Genomic DNA, 12,524 nt, shown 5'->3' with positions numbered 1-12,524 from the left:
TCTGTAATAATAAAACAGAACCTGTACTTGATCCCAACTAAGATATAATTACCCCTTATTGGGGGCAGAACAGCCCTATTGGGTTTATTTAATGGTTAAATGATTCCCTTTTCTCTGTAATAATAAAACAGTACCTGTACTTGATCCCAACTAAGATATAATTACCCCTTATTGGGGGCAGAACAGCCCTATTGGGTTTATTTCATGGTTAAATGATTCCCTTTTCTCTGTAATAATAAAACAGTACCTTGTACTTGATCCCAACTAAGATATAATTACCCCTTATTGGGGGCAGAACAGCCCTATTGGGTTTATTTAATGGTTAAATGATTCCCTTTTCTCTGTAATAATAAAACAGTACCTGTACTTGATCCCAACTAAGATATAATTACCCCTTATTGGGGGCAGAACAGCCCTATTGGGTTTATTTAATGGTTAAATGATTCCCTTTTCTCTGTAATAATAAAACAGTACCTGTACTTGATCCTAACTAAGATATAATTACCCCTTATTGGAGCCAAAACAATCCTATTGGGTGTAAATACTGTTTAAATATATTTTTTAGTAGACTTAAGGTAGGAAATCCGAATTACAGAAAGACCCATACCTGTACAACCTATTTAATGGCAGTTTACATTTGTATATGTAAGTACGCACCAATGTGCAAATGTCCAGTTTTGAGGTTAATTACTTCTCATCAGAAGAGGAGCTTGTGAAAAGAGACTGAATGAATTGCTCTGCTGGGTTTTGTAAAGGGGTTGAATCCATGCCTGCACTTAGGATTTGTTCATACATTGCTTGCGGATTCCCCAGAGTGCTATTTCACGGTGCACAAATTCACCCTGTTGTTGTTTCCAGTCTATAGATAACTACCGGCCCTTGCATGCTGCAGGCTATGCCTCTGGTTTACACTGCAGACAAAATACATTTATGGATTTGCTTATCTCTAGGAGCCTTTCTGTACAACAACGGAGAATGCAATGAAAGGAACATAGTCATTCCAAGCACATAGGTAAATTGGGATTCATATAGTCCCTGGTGATGTGGAATTTGTGTTACTTATTGTACAGCGCTGCGGAATATGTTGGTGCTTTATAAATAAATGTTAATAATAATAATAATAATATTTAGATTATCTAATGGTGAGCGTTTAACTCTTATAACGGCAAATACAAATACAAAGGGGGAAGCATTCTCTTTTTTGGGAGATTTTTCCCCCAAGGAGAGGTTTTGTATGGTATCTTATTGTTAACATTGGAAATGCATCAAAGCAGAATTCCCCTCTGCTCCACTCACCACATGTCTCCCTTGTTTTTTCTCTCATTTATACTTTATTGCTCCCTTTGCCTCTAATATTTGTTTTGTTTTTTGTACCTCCCTCCATTATTCCATTAATATATTGCCCCCATACTTTTTGGCTTTTGGCCTATTTCAATCACCTTTTTTCTTTCTGTTTTACCTCTCATCTGCGGTTGGTGCAGTTTTCTTCTTACAGAACCAAGGGTTTCTTCAAAGCTATCCTCTTTCATTCCACCTAAAACTCTGCTGATTATTTCTCTATATTTCAGCTCTATTTTTACATTTTCTAATCTCAATCTCTCTGCACCCCTCCCTCTTTTTCCTCTTTTCATTTGATTGATCAGGAACTTTTATTGATGTTAAAGGCTTTATACTCTGGTATCAACCAGAAACAAAGCAGACACAACTGAATCACAATACAATGGTATACCTCTAAATCAAATTCTTTTACCTGCATTCCCTCACATCATGATCCAGGCTGCTTCGTTCTGGTTGATACTGCTCCCTATACAGAAAGATCCAAGACATGCACCAAGGCATTCCTGTATTTTTGGTGAGCCTACTAACTGGTGATGCTCAAGTATGGAGTGCTAACCCTGTGAAATACTCTTTGTAGGTAGGTGCTGAACAGTGAGTAAACCCCATTGCCATGGGTCACACAATACATCCAAAACAATATCCACTGTAGCACCAAACAAAAGAAATGAATGCTTCAAAAGTGCATTAATAGCTCCAATTCTAGATCCATATGTAGGGCCTCCTTGGGCACTTTTTCAGGCCTACAACTGTCATTAAAGCACTTTTGAAGTACTTTTTTCTTTTGGATGTCCTATATGACTTGAAGCTGAGATCATCCTGGGCAAGGTGCTTATAGAAGTATGTCTGTTCTGTTACACAATAGTAAGGAACACAATTTAGGCAAGGTTGGGCACCACAACTAAACCTAATAAGAAAAGTTTGTCTCTCCGCCTTTTGAAGTCCCCTTAGGTTTTTTATGAGCAACTGGTTCATTACTTGCTGGGTGCTTATCTGTTTGAGGTTATTTAAATTCCTCTCTGTGAGCTTTATAGACATACGGTACATACAGTATAAGCAATAGAAATGTGCAACCATGTTGATACTCATACTAGGACTATCAATTGCTTCATGGTATGAACCTATAATATATAGGAAATTGACTCTGCAACATATTTATTAGTACTAACCTCTGTTCAATCAACAATGACTATTTCCACCATATCATGCAGGAGACAGTAATGTGGAAAGTCATATCTGCCCAATAACCAATAGAATCCTGATGTTTTAGCTGTGCCCTACATTATGATATACTGCAACAAGACTGAAACATACATACAGACTGACACCTACATACACTGAGTATGTTTTTCTATGTAACGGGAGTTTTTCCAGGCTTTCACCTGGAATCCATGCCCTGCCCTGTTGCACACACCACCCAATCATCACCTTGTGAACAGTGCAGCTATTTGCACTTTCAAGGCGAAGTGAAAATGGGACTATCACAGAGGTGGTTATGGCAATTATTTCCTATGAAGGTGCTAGTGCATTGTAAATGCTATTTTGTACTATTAATTTAGATTCCAGTCTAGTGTCTGTTCTGCTAACACATTTGTTCAGTGTTAATGTACTGAGTTGACATGGCTAGTTGTGCATACGTGCAAATTAGTGGCTATGCGCTAACCCAGCGCCAAGTTGCTTACATTGTCTCAAACCCACTTAATAGTTGCCTTGCTCAGACTTATTCCAGATGGGGCTGATTCTTGGTCTGGGTATAAACAGCCTGAGGTTCAACCCCCTGTGCCAGTATTATCCTTTTCCTGTGCACATGGAGCTGATTTTGGTGCAGAAATATGCAAGTATTTGCCTGATCCCCGGCCGAGGCAGGAGCTCCAGGTCTCTTCCCTGTTCCTGTACCTGGAGCCATAACGTTGGGCTGGTGCAGGCACATGGAGAAGATTTTGGTGCCCAGGTGCATACCCGTGCATTTCTGTGCCAATATCCGCTCTTTGTGCCTGCACCCAGGCCAACACAATTCAAAAAACCTTCATAAAATTAAATGACCCCACTTTCCCTGGTACAAACACTTAAGATGGAGTCAGGCTTTATGGGTTGCTGACTTAACCATCTCTCATGTTTACCTATAATTTTGTATCAAATACACACTTGAATGGCTGCATTTCTTCCCATCCATATGCACTGTTAATAAAGCACTAGAATGTCAATGTATGATAAATTCCATACCAAACGCCTTGTTGTTCCAACTCTAGTCAAGAAGGGACAATGTAACTAATGGAATTGAATCCCTTTTTTGCTTATTATTTTTCTTTATACTATTCAGTTACTTTTATCCATGTATACAGGTATGGATCCCTTATCTGAAAATCGTTTATCCAGAAATTATGGGAGGGCAAACTCTCATAAGCAAGTAATTATAATAAATGATTTCCTTTTTCTGTTTCTCTGTGATAATAATGAGTTACCTTATACTTGATGGGAACTAAGCTGCATGAATAAATCCTATACTTGTATTATTAACCCATACAATAGCTTAGAAATATGTATTAATACATGTTGCATTCTGCCACTAGGTAGAGCATTCTGTGACAAGCAGAGTAAACACTAATTACTAAAACCACCCCTCTCATAACATGCATTAATGAAATCATCCCTCTCAGTATGGTGCTTTGGAGTAGATTGCTTCCATGTTACAGTTATAATGTGACCCAAAAAACTAATGTTAACATGTGCTTCAACTGCGCCAACCACTCTCCTCCATAAAAGGCAATTTTAGATTGTACAGGTATATGATCCATTATCCGGAAACCCGTTATCCAGAAAGCTCCAAATTACGGAAAGCCCATCTCCCATAGACTCCATTTTTATCAAATAATTCCGAATTTTAAAATTGATTTTCTTTTTCTCTGTTGTAATAAAACAGAACCTTGTAATTGATCCCAACTAAGATATAATTAATCCTTATTGGACGCAAAACAATCCTTTTGGGTTTAATTCATGTTTTATTGATTTTTTAGTAGACTTTAGATATGGAGATCCAAATTATGGAAAGACCCCTTATCTGGAATGGCCCTTAGTCCCAAGCATTCTGGATAACGGGTCCTATACCTGTACTGCAGTTTAATCTACAATGCAATTAAAGCCAGAGCTACATACAAGTGTAATAGCTTATATACTTTTAGCAAGAGCATTTCCGGGCACCTACTAACATAGGCCTCCATAACATATTCTCTATGCCCCTCCCTAGGGCTTACCCTAGCCCAATGCTCTTGAAACTACCTCTGCTCCAGCTCTCCACTAGGCATTTATAGCCCGTGAAAAAAAGCAATCCACAAGATACTAAAAAAAAAAGAAGATATTTAAAGTAAATGAAAATGAAGTGCAGCTGTTCCATAAACAAATTTTCCGAGCTTGAAGATCACTTAGCTCGTTGCACAAGTATTTATCTGCAGAGAAAACTGCCTTTAAACACAGAACAGTTGAGAGCAATTTGCGAAATCATAATGTAAAGTTTTTCCATTACAGTGAGAAGTAGAGACTGATCAGAGTCTTTGCCTGTAATGGACTCGAGACTGAAATGTTGCCTTTTATATGTACTGTGTGTATAGATTTTATTTAAGACGTTAACTTTCCTTACATTTCACTAGGCATTTTCCCAAATAAAATGTATAATAAGAATAGACTGCTGCTGAGGAAAGTCCTTCCCTTAACTATTCACCTCCAAATTATAACTTCATTAACTATTGGATATATCGGGGAGGTCAGTGCAAAAACCAGAATCCTAAAACAAGTAGCTGAGGAGCTTGAAAAGTTATTTAACAATTAAATAAGGCAGGATGGTTGCATTGCAATATAAAGGCAACTAATACACTCTCTGTTGTACAGAATAGAAGTGAGGGCATATCCATATTGAACTATAGAACACATCCTTTCAAATCTGAAAAATGGCCTCCCTAGACTTAATATGAGCCCAGATAACTGAACTTAAGTGCTTCATATATTCATTAATGAGCTTTATATTTCTCTGACAGCTTGGACTACTCCAAATGTCACAATTTTTCCCAGATGTTAAGGATACCTCCTCTCAACTGCAGTTTGCTGATCTCATTGGAAAACTGCATTTTCTTTAAGTATTCTGGTATTTTTTCAAAGTTGACATTGAGTTCAATACAGTACTGATACCGTGTAAGACTGTAAGCTCTACGGGGCAGGGACCTCCATCCTCTTGTGTCTTTGACTCTTAACTGTATCTTGTACTGTACTCTCAACTGTACCTTGTATTTATTTGTATTTATTGTTGTACTTTGTATTTATCTATTATCTTAATAACCCCCTATTTGTATTCTATTCTACGGTACAGCGCTGCGTACATAAGTAGGGCTTTATAAATAAAGATATACTGTACATACTGTGCACAGACTTAAGGTACACAGATCCAAGGGTGGCAAAGCAATCCAAAAAAACATCATGCTCTATTTTCATATCATCTGTTCACAGGACATTTTCCCAGAAGGATTTTGGCAAAGTCATTTCAGGGTTTCATATGTTTCTCTGTCAGCTGTCTTTCATGGTAATAGATGGTGAAAGTTAAAACTGTTGTGCTTAGGTCTGAAGTTCAGATTTAACTGCCTGACAATTGACCGCTGTTCTAGCTGTTCTAATTGTTCTCTGCAATATTTGATCAATATTTCTCTTGCACCTGCATTCATGGAGTAACAAGAGCCTCAAATGGTTTGTTAACTCTGCATATGGTGGACACTTTAAGATGAGTTTGTAGCCTTGAGATTGTCCATACTTTGTTTTCTGTTCCAACACTTCTGTTTTTCATTCTTTCCTCCATGTTCCGTGTGGTGCACGCAATTTAAACTGACTGAATGAGCACTGCCTGTATAGTAGGAACCTGCAACTCATCTGTAGCCACCTTTGTAGATACCCTCATTATCTAATATGGTGCCACCTATGACATTTGAGGTGACTTATATCCATCAGATTATTACATACAGTATAACAAGGATCATAATGTGCTGCAGACTCAAAGATCCAAATACAAGACTTATCTACTGGCGTGTGTAAGTGTAGGGATCCTTTGTCAAAGCCTTGCTTGCTCAAGTACCAGGAATCAATAACAATATGGAGACATTAATGCTTCTGATGGTAGCACAGGAACCACTGCACCTGAAGGAGAAGGAAAGGCTACATCACTAGGGGGTGCAAAATGTTAGGTAATCGCTTACCTGAAACCTCCGGGCTGGTGCTCCTTTTAGGAGAAAACTGCACCGGCTGGGGTAAATGCAGGCAAGCAATCCTCTTCCTTCCTTCTCTTTTCGCAGCAATCCCAGGCCCACACATATGCAGTTGAGCGAAAATGCCGGCTTTCTTGTTAAAGTTTGGCTTGTCACTCTACTACACACACCCTGGCCGGTGCAGTTTCCTCCTAACTGGAGCGCCAACCTAACATTTTGGCACCCCCCAGTATATGTAACTTTACTACTCCATTAACCAACATTCTGGCTTGCTGAAAGATGTGGTTTACCCCAAATTATGTCAACTGACTGTCCATCCTAAACACAAGGTAAATCACCATTAAAAAGATTTTGGTATTAGAATTTTGAGCATAAGGTTAGAAGCCTGGGATATAGTGATATAGGAGTACACTTGGGTAAACTTTTGTAGCTACTGAGCTTCTATGATTGGTTGTCAGTGGAAGCTGGGAGTTGTATATTTTGACAATAAAATGTCCTCAGATTGGGCATTTGTGCAGTGCATTAGCTGAAGTATCACCTTCTATATCTGGCAAATTAGTCATACAGTAAAATAGCAACTAGCGTGGGTTATTGGCATTAATATTTGTGTACATGACAAGTGTAGGATCATTTTGATATGAAAAGCCAAACCACTTTGTTCCCACAAATACCCCAGTGTATAATGATTATATACAGTTCATATAAACTTTCTGATTATGAGTTTAACAAGTTCCTCACACACCAGTGTTATATTTTTCTAACCGTATGTGAAAATGAGGCTGCCATTTTGTCAGCTTGGATTTAGCTCTTCGTTAAACAGATGCTCATTGCACAAAATCAATTCCAGCTGCTTACATTCACTAGCAACACATCCCAAAGAGGGAAACAGTGTGTACTGTGTCTAGTGGGATATCAGCACGGGTAGGGATGTCTGTCCAAAGTGACTTCTGCTCCTATCATTTTATCTGCTGCCATCTGTATATTCCTTAAGGTGGCCATACACTGTAAGATCCGCTCGTTTGGCGAGGTCGCCAAGTAAGCAGTTCTTATCCCGATATGCCTACCTTCCTATAGGTGGGCGATATCGGGCTAATTCAATCGTTTGGCCCTAGGGTCTGAATCGTGTAAAGGACCAATATCGGCAGCTGAAATTGGCCCGTGTATGGTCAAAGTACATCATAAAGTGCATAACAATTTTACAATAATTTTTATATAAGAAACAACATGAGTTACATTATCTTAAGATGGCTATACATGGGTGGATAAAAGCTCCAGAAGGAGCAGATTATTGGGCAATATCGGGGCGCACCGATTAGTCCTGTCCACCTTATAATTTTGGGCTCCATTGGACCCCGTGTAATGATCTTATCAGCTCAATTTGGACTTGGCTAAAGGTTGTCATACACAGGCTGATTCTAGCTGCCGATATCGGTCCCTTAGACTGATTCGGCAGCTTATCGGCCCGTGTAGGGGTACTAACGACGGGCCTGCCCGACCGACATCTGGCCCGAAATTGGCAGGTTAAAAAATTTTGTTGGATCGGGGACTGCATTGGCTCATTGATGCAGTCCCCAAACTGACTGCACCTATTACCGTCATTCTAATTCAATCGTTTGGCCCCTATGGGTGGGGGATATCGGGCACAGATCCGCTCGCTTGGCGACATCGCCAAGCGAGCGGATCTTAGCATGTATAGCCAACTTAACTGGCCAAATAAGCAGATCTGGCAGTGTATGGTCTACTTTACTGGTATCTGCATTGCCTTGGTGCCTCGTGCTACTCACCAATTGGGATTTTTATTTTGGTAATTAAGTTTTCTGCTGTTTTGAGTATAGTAGAGTGGGGGGGAGGTAAAGACTCAAGTTTATTGAATGACATATATATGTATATAATAGAATGATTTTAGTTCTTACACAGTCTAATAAAGATGCTATATGCCTTTCATATTTATGTACATGACTATAGAAAGAAAAGCTTTCTCATATAAATGAGGTACAAAACTGCAGGGATACTGTATATGTGTATTTGGGAGACCATAAAGGGAAAGTTTGCCTTACAATTAACAGTTAGTATGATGTAGACAGCAGAATTGTAAGACAGTCTGTTATTTATCTGCATTTAAACCTTTTGTATATTGTTAAAGTTATTTTAAAATTATTTTAAATTGACTTTATTACAAGTTTTCTGACAGCTTCAGGTTTCATTACCCTAGCAACCAGGTCACTCTTTGAAATCAAAATGAAATATGAATAGGAGAAGGCCAAAAAAGAGCATTATAAAATACGGATAAAATATTAGCCTCATGGTCCATCTGTTTTTTTTTTTGTTTTTATGATTTGTGACAACCAGATATTGAAAAGGAAGGTAAAAACATACAAAATAATGAAGACCAACTGAAAAGTTTCAGTTATAATATATACAGTAACTATACAGTATATACAAGATAAGGAGCCAATAAAGGCTGAGGATCAACTATTGGATCTGGTGAGTGGGAAGTTCTAGCCAATAGAAGTTTGGTGCATGGTCCGTGGCGCACAGTCACATGACTCACGGCCAGTGAAACAATTGCTTAGAAAGGGTTAATATGTAACATATTCACATTAATGTAAAGCTCTCGCAACATACCAGTAACATTAACCTCCTGCTCTTTAATAGGGTGTCATTAGGAGCAGCTCTGGGCAGAGAGAATGGAATCCATCCAAAGCCTGTCAGTGTGTTGGGAGCAATGTGCTTGTGTGCATGCCTGAGCATGGCCACGTGTGTATGTTTGCGTGTGTGTGTGTATAATTACATTTTCATGCTACTTAATCTCTCTGGGTGTTGATTCATTAGTCTGCCCGTTACATCACTCAGCGCTTTATTATATTTCCCTGCTTGTTATTAAATCACTTTCATAGTAGTGTGCAGGTCGGCATGTAATACATACAGCGTGGCATAGGATAGGACCCTTGCCTTTATTACATTAGCCTGCATGTTAGATGGATTGTTACATTACACTGCTCCGTGTGCTGTTAAATAAGCTGGTTTTATTACATTGATCTGCATTTTATTATATCTGCACGTAATCGTATCACTGCGTTTGTTTCTTTGCTACGATTCATGTTTCTCTGTATTTTATAGTGTCGCTTCCCTCTATTAATGCATTTCCATGGGTAACACCTGGCTCTGATTTCTATGTGTATTTCTAATGAATGACTTTAATTAATTAAGTTCTTAAGGTGGCCATACACACTGAGATCCAAGGCCGCCACCTACGGGTGGGCGATATCTGGCTAATTTAGGCAAATTCGGTCGTTTGGCCCTGGGGCCAAAGGATTGAATTAGAACGCCGGTAATAGGCGCAGTCGGTTCGGGGACCTCATCAACGAGCCAATGCGGTCCCCGATTCGACTACATTTTTAAACCTGCCCGATCGACATCTGGACGATTTCAGGTCAGGTAGGCCCGTCGTTAGTGCCCCTACACGGGGCAATAAGCTGCCTAAGGGACCGATATCGGCAGCTAGAATCGACCCACGTATGGCCACCTTTAGGCATTTATTGGGTGTCTCATATCTACTCCACCCTCTCTACCCATCAATATCCCTCTTCACTGAATGAGGCATGTTGCCTTGGCCCCGTTCACTTAGGCTCATTTATAAACATAACTGCACCTGGGCAGTAACCCATAGCAACCAATCACTAATCGGCTTTATTCAGCCAGATGCAGGTAGAACAATGAAAGCAAACATCTAATGGGTTACCATAGGTTACTGCCCAGGTGCAAATTTTCCCAGTGTTGTCAGAATGTCTCATTCTTGGTGCTCAGTGAGATGTAGCGAACTGTTCACCGGAGAACTAATTCGCACGAAAATCGGGTGTTCGCAAGTTCGCAAGTTCGCGAACTTTTAGCGAAGTTCGCAATTTTGGGTTCGCCTTAGCTGGAGCCAAATTTTGACCTCTCACCCCAGAGCCAGCAGATACATGGCAGCCAATCAGGCAGCTCTCCCTCCTGGACCACCCCCGGACCACTCCCTTCCATATATAAACCGAAGCCCAGCAGCCATTTTACATTCTGCCTGTGTGTGCTTGATGAGTTAGCATAGGGAGAGAGCTGTGCAGGGGTTTGAGGGACAGTTTAGGTAGCTTTGCTGACTAGTAATCTACTTTCTACTGCTCTGTATGTAGCTGCTGGGGACAGCTCTCCTGCTGATCTCATCTGCTGTAACCCAATACGTTACACATAGTAGTGACATTGCATTGCAATAAAATCACCTGAGCGATGTTTTTCCACCAGCAATAATATATTCCGTATCCAGTACTGCGGCGTTTTGTCTTTGCGTGTGAACCGGCTGTAACCTTTACACGACTTGATTGGCATGTAGACGCCGGACGTTTTAAAGCAGTTTATTACACAAGTTTAGAAATGTAGTGTGATTTCTGCCCTTTACAGCACAAAACGCAACGCTGTGTCAACAACGTATTTTTCAGAGAAATTTTTGCCCTTGATCCCCCTCCTGCATGCCACTGTCCAGGTCGTGGCACCCTTTAAACAACTTTAAAATCAGTTTTCTGGCCAGAAATGGCTTTTCTAGGTTTTAAAGTTCGCCTTCCCATTGAAGTCTATGGGGTTCGCAAGTTCGCGAACTTTTAGCGAAGTTCGCAATTTTGGGTTCGCCTTAGCTGGAGCCAAATTTTGACCTCTCACCCCAGAGCCAGCAGATACATGGCAGCCAATCAGGCAGCTCTCCCTCCTGGACCACCCCCGGACCACTCCCTTCCATATATAAACCGAAGCCCAGCAGCCATTTTACATTCTGTCTGTGTGTGCTTGATGAGTTAGCATAGGGAGAGAGCTGTGCAGGGGTTTGAGGGACAGTTTAGGTAGCTTTGCTGACTAGTAATCTACTTTCTACTGCTCTGTATGTAGCTGCTGGGGACAGCTGTCCTGCTGATCTCATCTGCTGTAACCCAATACGTTACACATAGTAGTGACATTGCATTGCAATAAAATCACCTGAGCGATGTTTTTCCACCAGCAATAATATATTCCGTATCCAGTACTGCGGCGTTTTGTCTTTGCGTGTGAACCGGCTGTAACCTTTACACGACTTGATTGGCATGTAGACGCCGGACGTTTTAAAGCAGTTTATTACACAAGTTTAGAAATGTAGTGTGATTTCTGCCCTTTACAGCACAAAACGCAACGCTGTGTCAACAACGTATTTTTCAGAGAAATTTTTGCCCTTGATCCCCCTCCTGCATGCCACTGTCCAGGTCGTGGCACCCTTTAAACAACTTTAAAATCAGTTTTCTGGCCAGAAATGGCTTTTCTAGGTTTTAAAGTTCGCCTTCCCATTGAAGTCTATGGGGTTCGCAAAAGTTCGCACTTTTTGGCGGAAGTTTGCGAACGGGTTCGCGAACTTTTTTTGTGAGGTTCGCTACATCTCTAGTGCTCAGGTTACTCTGCCAGGTAGTAATGCCTTGAAGAGGACAAAACTCCTGAATCCTCTTTACCACAGAGTATGTCCTTTCATCAGAGCCAGGCCTTCCCTCACTGAGCAGCCCCAATAAGTTGAGCATTTGATAGTCCTACTACTGGCTGCCTAGCTCCTTACCTTATAGAGCAACTACAGTGTGATGTGCAAGAATGTATATGTGGCATACTCAGTGCACACGCACTAGAGGCCACAATAAAATAGTTGGGGTTAATGGGTTGGATAGGAAGAAGGCCTGTTGTGGTACTTTGGACTTTGCCCATAAGAAAAAGTGCCCAACAGTGCCCAGCTGTTCTTTAAAATGTTCCCAGTGCTTTCCATAGGCCCATTTTTAGCAGTTATGCTGGGAGATTTCCAGGCACGGTACCCTTGGGAAAGCTGGCAAGGAGAGCAGGGTCTTAACTGTATCCAGAAACATAGACTCTACGGGGAACATTTACTAAAAAGTGAAAGGGAGCAAGTTTGTGAGTCTG

Source organism: Xenopus tropicalis, chromosome 8 (genome assembly GCF_000004195.4).
Source record: "Xenopus tropicalis strain Nigerian chromosome 8, UCB_Xtro_10.0, whole genome shotgun sequence".
Lineage (NCBI taxonomy): Eukaryota > Metazoa > Chordata > Amphibia > Anura > Pipidae > Xenopus > Xenopus tropicalis.
This window is presented reverse-complemented; position numbering follows the sequence as displayed.